This window comes from Cornus florida, unplaced genomic scaffold, assembly GCF_030987335.1.
Source record: "Cornus florida cultivar Cherokee Brave unplaced genomic scaffold, ASM3098733v1 CherokeeBrave_3.0.0_Hap2_Chr01, whole genome shotgun sequence".
NCBI lineage: Eukaryota > Viridiplantae > Streptophyta > Magnoliopsida > Cornales > Cornaceae > Cornus > Cornus florida.
Window position 1 is genome coordinate 60551167 of NW_026775571.1, and position 8237 is coordinate 60559403.

Consider the following 8237-nt stretch of genomic DNA (forward strand, 5'->3'; position numbering starts at 1 on the left):
ACCAAGTTTGGGGGCATTCTCCTGGAATTTACGAGCTAGCCTATATTTGCACCGCCACTCCAATCCTCTCAACTTGGTACTATTGTTCCTTTTCCCCTTTGTTCATTCTCTTTGCTTGTCCCTTGTCTTCCCACATTGGGGACAATGTGACATTCAAGTTTGGGGGTACATGTGCATGCTATTACATTTTTGGTGCATGAGCATGTTATTGCAGTTTTGATATTTTTGGCTCATTTGATATTTTTTTTGCTCATTTTTTATTCTCGTAAGTTAATAAAACCATATTGTTTAAAGGGAACTTTTTGAAGGTTGAAGCATGTGCTTAATACTTTGTGTATAGAAGCCAAGACAATTTTTTTGAAAATAAAGAAACTTTTGAATTAAACATGTTGATTCATAATCGGTTTGTATAAAAACTTCAATTAAATTTTCTTCGGATTTCATACTCTGTTATGCTTCACATTGCACATTTACACACCGGAAACCTAATTGTGAGGTATGCAACCCAAATTGACCCTGATCGGGACTCAGTGATCTGAATTAATAACCCTAATGAATGGATATCTTTGGCATAAAAAAAAAAAAAATCAATGACAAGTCGAAGTTCGTAGCCTTTCCAACTCGAGCTATTAAGCCCTAGGAGTGTTTTTACATTTAGCACCCTAAAGCCATCTAGCTTGGGAGTTGTTGGCCTAACACTTGTTATATGGGTTGGTTAGAAAGCTTAAAGAACTTAGACATTGCACGGTTGTTCAAAAATAAATAAAGATGGTTCGTCAAAATTCGTAGCCTTTCCAATTCGAGTTATTAAGCCCTAGGAGTGTCTTTACACTTAGTGCCCTAAAGCCATCTGGCTTGGGAGTTGTTGGCCCAACACTTGCTACATAGGTTGGTTAGAAAGCTTAATGAATTCTCGACATTTCACGACCATAGTAGGTGATCTTTTGAGTTGATCAATAAAATTGTCAATAAGCAACAAAAGTTGTTCAGTTAATAAAGTTATGCCTTGGAGACCTCATTTAGAAGGAGATTTAAGGATGTGAAAATGTATTCTTGAGATTGGAAAAAGAGGGTAAAAGCCACATATTAGGAAATCGGCTTACTTTCACTGAAGTTAGAGTTCATGTTATTCAAGAGATGACAATTGAAGTGTTTATATAGACCTTGATGATTGATGCATTTAAGTTAAACTTGTTTTGTCATTTTGTGTTAAGGCTTCATATATGCAAGGTAGACTGCCTAATGTCTATCTTTAAAATTTTCTGTGTACCAAATTACAGTTGAGCTTCGTCGATATTTTTGTTTCATAATTGATGCATGTGTTAACATTTCATTGGTCGTCATTTGCATTAAGCTCTTTGCCTTGTTTTGCTAAGGGACTAGCAAAATGTAAGTTTGGGGGTGTGATAAGCGCCGAATATTACATATTCAAGTGCCCTTTCTTGCATTAGTTAAGTCCATTATTAGAGAATAATGTACAATTTTAATTCAGTTGTGTATTTCTTTTTGATTTCAGGTATTTTTCTCAAGAATGATTTAAGAAATGGTTTTAACAACTTTTTGTTGAAATACGTGTGCCGTGTCGGGGAGTCATCTTCGGGACCTAACATCTTCAGTCGCCATTTTTGTGAAGTTCTGGCTTAGTGTTCACAGTGGAAGTGTGTCTTCGCTCCAGCCTGAAGAAGCTTGCATAAAAATTAAGCTTGGAGGAAGTGCAGCTGGAAGCCCCCGCGGCCGCCGCGCCATCGCGGGCGCCCGCCAAACATGCCAGTGTATTCGTCAATTTTGCAAGCTCTCGCGGGCGCCAGCCAGTGCCTCGCGGGTGCCCGCCAATCTGCAGTAGGCAGCTAAACTACCCCTGAATTTTAGCATCTTGGTCCCTGTGATACCCCTTAGATTCGAGACACGGGTTGATCAGGCCCAGGCCCAAACCCGAGGGAATATCAAACAATTAAAGTATTTTAAAGCGAACACAGATGACAAAATGAAATAATAAAGATGGAATAAAACTAAAAGAACATTTAATTAAAAAAAACCCTCCATGCATAACTGAAAAATAAAACTTCAATCCTCTAAAACTTCAAGGTTACAACTTGGGAATCCACTGGTGAACCCCTAACCAAAAGTTCAACTGAAACCAAAAACTGAAAATATATAATGCTAGAAACATCGAGAGAAGTCATACATAATCAGATGAATGTGGGACTGTCCTTGACAAGCACGATCAAGCTCTAAGACTGGAACCGTCCTGTACCTGAAAAGAATAATAAAGGAGTGGGCTAGACTCACGAGCAAGTTCTAATCTAACTGCAATCCATACAGTGACCTGATACGCAGATACACCGTAGACACCTCACAATATCTATCTAGTCCATAAGTATAAATATATCCACACTAAGGGACATTCACTAGTCTATAATAGGGGTCTCAACCTGAATAGAAGGTAACATGCGAATACGCACCCAAAGGTGGGCATGAGTACCTAGACCTAACAGGGTACACCTCAATCTATTATAACCAGCTACGCATCCACCGCATATACACACCCTAACCAACGAGTCTGAGACTCAAGCTCAGCTCGTGGTACCATAAACATATATATAACATCCATCCAAATCCAGGGTATGCAATTCAACTATTTATTAAACTGACATACAACAAACCAACTAGTTAGTCACTCAACTTATTCAGTTGATATGACTTAACTACCATCCGTTAATCCAGGAAGTCATCCAACTTGGTTACAGCTGATCTGACTTAGTCATAGTTAGGATTCGATATCTTTCAATCCATTCCATTAATCCATTAGGTTAAGTTTATGCGTTTTGAGCTAAACTGTCCCCAATATGTCACCATCCCATACCAGTGCATACAATCCTCCATATCCAGGTAAATTACAATGTATACATAATGAATAAGTAATTTACAGTCCAAAACCACCATCCAAATAATTGCAGAAAAGTATTTAAGATTTCAGCAATTTAAATCCCAGAATTAAACCATGTAATTGCAGGAAATAGTTTAATAGTTTACACAATTAGCATCCAAAGCATGCATAGATCCAATCCAATATATCAATGACTCTATTATGCATTTAGAACAAATTCTATAATCCCATTATAGTCCAACAAATTGCTAGATTAACCTAAACAATTTATTTCGTCCCATTCGTTAACAGTGTACTAAGTCATTCGCTTTTATACTGTTTTATCCTTTATCTTAGAGACTTAAACAGTGCATCAACCAGTTTAATCACACTTAGAATCAAGTAATTAAATCCTCTGAAAAGTCCCCACAATCCATTAGAAGCATCCCAAGGCTCAAACAGTGTCCAGATTACCAAACAGTGCCTTAAAACTAAAAAAAAAAAAATTAAACGTATAATGCAAAAGGGAGCCTGCTCCATATTTTGGGAGCAGGCTCTTCTAGCCTAGAGCCAGCTCTAGGAGTCCTTAGAGCCGGCTCTACTTGTTGTGGGAGCCGGCTCCCACATCCATGGAGCCGGCTCTCACCTCCTTTGAGAGCCTTTGTCCCCGTTGCTTCGTTTCAGTCCGTTTGCTCCCTCTCTGATCAATTCCTACCACTCTGTTGGTTTCTAAAACTAATCTTAGGAGTCTTAATTTAGTCTAGAAGCATCCCCCAAGGTTGTTTACAATAATTTTGAAAACAATTACAGAGTTTAATCAAGCCACTTAAACTAGCATGCTTGGAAAACAATACTGGAACAGGTTTCAGAAACTTTCAGTTCTCTACTGAACCCTCTGTTCCTCTTCACCACTGAACCTACGGATCTTATATCAATCCCAAAAACATCCCCATGGTTCATTTACAGAGTCTAAAAAAAATAATCCAAAGATTAGAGTTACAATAGAGCAACATGCTTAAAGAATAGAAAACTGAAACGAGCCATGCATGAACTGTAACAAGACGGTTTACAACATAAACAGATCGTTCACATAACATATATTAAACATATATCTTCCAGTTATTGATTGATTAAACCCTAGAGATTATCTAGGTGCACAGAACACGAGCCAAAGAGAAGGAGAAAAAAAAGAACTTGCCTTTGAGTTTCAGACTTGAAACTCTAAATTCCCAGTTTCTGTGTTGCCCGTTCAATTCCCCACTGCTGTTCCACAAACCCACGTTCCTTCTACCTTGCTCCCACCTATCCTTCCTCTCCTATCTCTCTCTATTCTCCCTCTATATCCCACGGTCTCTGTTTTTTTTTTTTTTTTTGTTACAGAAATTACGTTTAATTATTCTAAAACCCTAAACCACCGTGACACACATACTTATAGGCTTAGTGATTAAACCCTAATCCACGTATAACTCGGCCCATAAAAACCTAGGTTATACTCACTGTCGGCTCATAAAGCTATCTAGGTTATAAGACACTCGGTTTAATACAATAACTGATACTAATTTAGTCTATAATTAATCTAATTAAAATATTTAAATAAACCAATTACACATTAGAAAGACCAAACCAATCCAAATACAGAAAACAAGAAATAATTAACAAAAATAAAATTCATAATTAAACAATAAATGCCAGTTAAACAATTAAAACACTTAAACAATAAATGCCAATTAAATACATGTCACATAGGTAAACAATTAAATAAAATAATTAAACTAAATAATCATGCAAAAATAAAATAAAAATAATAAATAAATGCCGAGACTATCCTTTTAAAATTAGGGGTATTACAGTCCCCTTATCCTTCTTTTGTGTGGTCTAGCTTCATGCAGAGGGGGGAGCTCGGGATTGGGAGTATGGGGAGTTGGTTTTGAGTGTATATAGAGAGTGGAAGCTCATTATTTTGGGGGATCTCATATTTTTGGTTAAGTTTTAGAGAGAGAAAGTAGCATTCTTGAGGGGTTTTGGAGTTCTAGCTTATTGGAGGGTGAAAATGGAGTTCTTCTTCATCTCTTCCTCTCCCTTCATTGCTCCTATAGGTAACTAATCCCTATTTAGGGAGGTGATGAAGCCCTATTTTGTAAGCATTGCTATGTTTTGATTTATATTTGGGGTATAATGCATATATGTAACTTTTCCATGAATTAGAGCACTTCATATGATGTAATGAATCTCATTATCTATAAATGATTATTTTGAGTCAAATATCTTGTCTTAGATTATTTTTCTCTCATGATTGTATTGCTACATTTTCATAGTGACATTGGAGATGAGTTCATGGAAGTGTTTTTATTGGCATGATATTTAGGAATTTTGATAATCTATTGCTTAGGGCTTTACTTTGATAGATTCTTCTTGATTTCTATTTCATGTGCTCTTATTATGAAATTAAGGGCTTGATAATCTATGGCTTGGTGATCATGTCTAAGGTTGCATCCTAGTTTAGGTAACCAAAACAAGTAAGCTTTGATAGGTTATTCTTGTATCTTGAATTTATATATTTCTTGAAGGTAATGTATCAATTTTGTGTTGTTGCATTCCACGGTTATATATATATATATTTCCCCAAGTAAATCATTTACTAGCATACTTATTAATGGGTAGTGGATTCACTTCCCTAGTCCCTTTTTAAGTGTCTTTGCCCCTTTACTTCTTAGCATTAATGTTTTATGCACTTTTCAATTCATAATCTTAGTGATAATCCAACAAATCCTCTATAACCTCCTTTATCATTCTAAAAATGACTCTAGACACCTAAGTTTCCATAAATTAGCAGTCCCAGTGGTTCAACTTACCCGACCAATAGCCCTATTTTACAATGATTTGTGCTATTGCAAAGGTTGATGTATAATTGACAACCGATCACCCTTATAATTATCCAATAAGTTCTCAAAGAAATATTGAACTAATTGCCATTTCGGCATGTCATGATGTGGACACTTCCTAAGCAATTCATTAAAGCGTTCCCATGACTCATGAAATATTTCTCCATCCCCATGTGAAAATTCCCTAATTGAAGTTCTCATGGCATTGGTCTTAGAAATCGGATAGTACTTCTTTAAGAACTCTTATTGCATTTTCGCCCAAGAAGTTATTGAAAAATGCCTAAGATTGTTAGACCAATATTTTGCCTTATCTTTAAGGGTGAATGGAAAAAGTTTAAGCCTTAAGACCTCTTCCGGCATGTCTGTATATTTTACGGTGGAACATCCTTCAAGAAACTCATCCAAATGCTTGTAAGGTTCTTCACTTGGAAGTCCATGATAGTTAGGAAGCATTTGTATGGTTTGTGGCTTGATTTCATAGTGGTGTGCTCTAAATGGTGGCAATTGAATGCATGTGGGTGCATTATATTCATTAGGCACATAGTGATCTCTTAAAGCAAGGGGAGGATTAGAAATTGGAGGTGCAACATAGACACCTTGGTTGCCTTGAATGATGGGAGGTGGTAGAGCATAGATTGGCCTTGGCATTCCCAATGGAACTTGGCCTTGTTGTTGTGGTGGATGAACAAATAGCCTTGGCATGCCTGATGGAACTTGCATGTTATCATGATGCACATTGGGGTGGAGGATACCTTGTTGGTATATGTGACCAAGGTCCTCCACATGGTCCTTATTGATGAAATGGGTTGACTAGAACTACCTCTTCCCCTAGGGTTTCGAACAATGGATTCAAGATGAAAATTTAAAGGGACAAGAGTGGATCTCAATGATCTACGACCATGCATGAACAATGCAACACAACAAGCAATAATGATAAACACTTCACCTTTATAACAAGTCAATAATCAACAAACTTCCTCCACATACAATGTTCCCATACTCCTATGCTTTAACAATATGCAAGAAAAATAAATTACCGCCACGTGGGTTCACGATTTATCTAAGAATTGAAATACAAGCCTCCACGTGGGCCGATGATTTAACTAAGGGTTTGAGTAAGAAAAAGCTCACAAAGGTCCTTTAGCACTTCAACTCCAAATTTTTAGCTTTTAGCTTAGCAATTTTTTTTTTTAATTTTTTAATTTTTAATTTTTTATTTATTTATGATTTTAGCTTTTTTCCTCTGCTTGCTTAGCTCCATTGCTTGGAATACTCCTTTGCTCACCTTCTTAGCCCAATGCTCCTAGTCAAACAAGAACAAACACAATAAGTAACAAAATTGAAAACAAAGTAAAGATACAATCAAAAGAGTACTAATTCCTAATTGATTCCACAAATACGACGTTGCCAATCAATCAGTCCCCGGTAATGGCGCCAAAAACTACGGTGTCTTCCCGAGCGTGTGCATAAAACAATGCATAAAACTTTGAGTTTGGAAATTAGTGTCAAGTGGGCACCATAATTTAAATTTATAAACCACTTAACACCTATACTATGTAGTATGAGTGAGAAGGGATTGTCCCATGGGATTGAGGGTCATACTAGGTTAAGGAATCAAGATTAGGGTTAGTAGGTCGAGTGATCAAAATAGTGGTTGGTGGTTGAATTACACTAAGAAGCAACTTAAACTAAAGTAAACAATAATGCAATAAAGAGAATGAAAGAGAGAGATCTTGGGGTTTAGAGATTACCACTAAGCATAGCTTTTCTACACCTTTAATGAATGATTAATGAGGGAAAGAATATGTATTGTAACAAATTGTGTGTGTGTGGTTGTTTCAACAAGTATAGATGACAAATTAAACATATATTGTCTAAACAACATGGTGGATAGCACAACATATCAAATTAAGCCATTAATCCTTTCTTTAAGCTCACAATCCAAACACATCACAAGGTTAGAAATATATGTTACTTGCTTTCATAAGTATGAAACATCAACAACAAGCATGGATTGTCCTCCCATTTAACAACTACACTACAACTAAGCTAATGACATGAAATTAAACTAATTAAACTAAAGGAGAGGTACAATCCATCAAAAAATGAGTATAAACCATCAAATAAACCACAAGAACATGCCATTAAGCACTATGTCTTAATAATCTCTAGATCTATAGCATCAATACATATAGACATGCATCAATAACACAAGAAATAGAGACAAACACATGAACATCTACTCTAGCATACATAGACATATGGATAGAATGAAATGATCAATTGGAAACTTTAAACCACATAAATCATTAAATAAACAAGATCTATATATATAAAAGTGTCAAGACATGAATCACAATACAAATTCCCTAAAAAAATACATAAATCAAGAAGTAAAAAGCATGCTTAGGGCTAACTCTAGCCCCAAGAGATGTCTAGCCACTCATGGATGATGTCCTCCAACCCTCAAGAGCAAGCTCCATGGAAGA

At 36.3% G+C, this 8237-nt stretch overlaps 1 pseudogene; it reads left to right on the plus strand.

Annotated features, from left to right (window-relative positions):
• The first annotated feature begins 5845 nt into the window (after positions 1-5845).
• Positions 5846-5944, plus strand: LOC132283545 (small nucleolar RNA R71; annotated as a pseudogene).
• The last annotated feature ends 2293 nt before the right edge of the window (positions 5945-8237 follow it).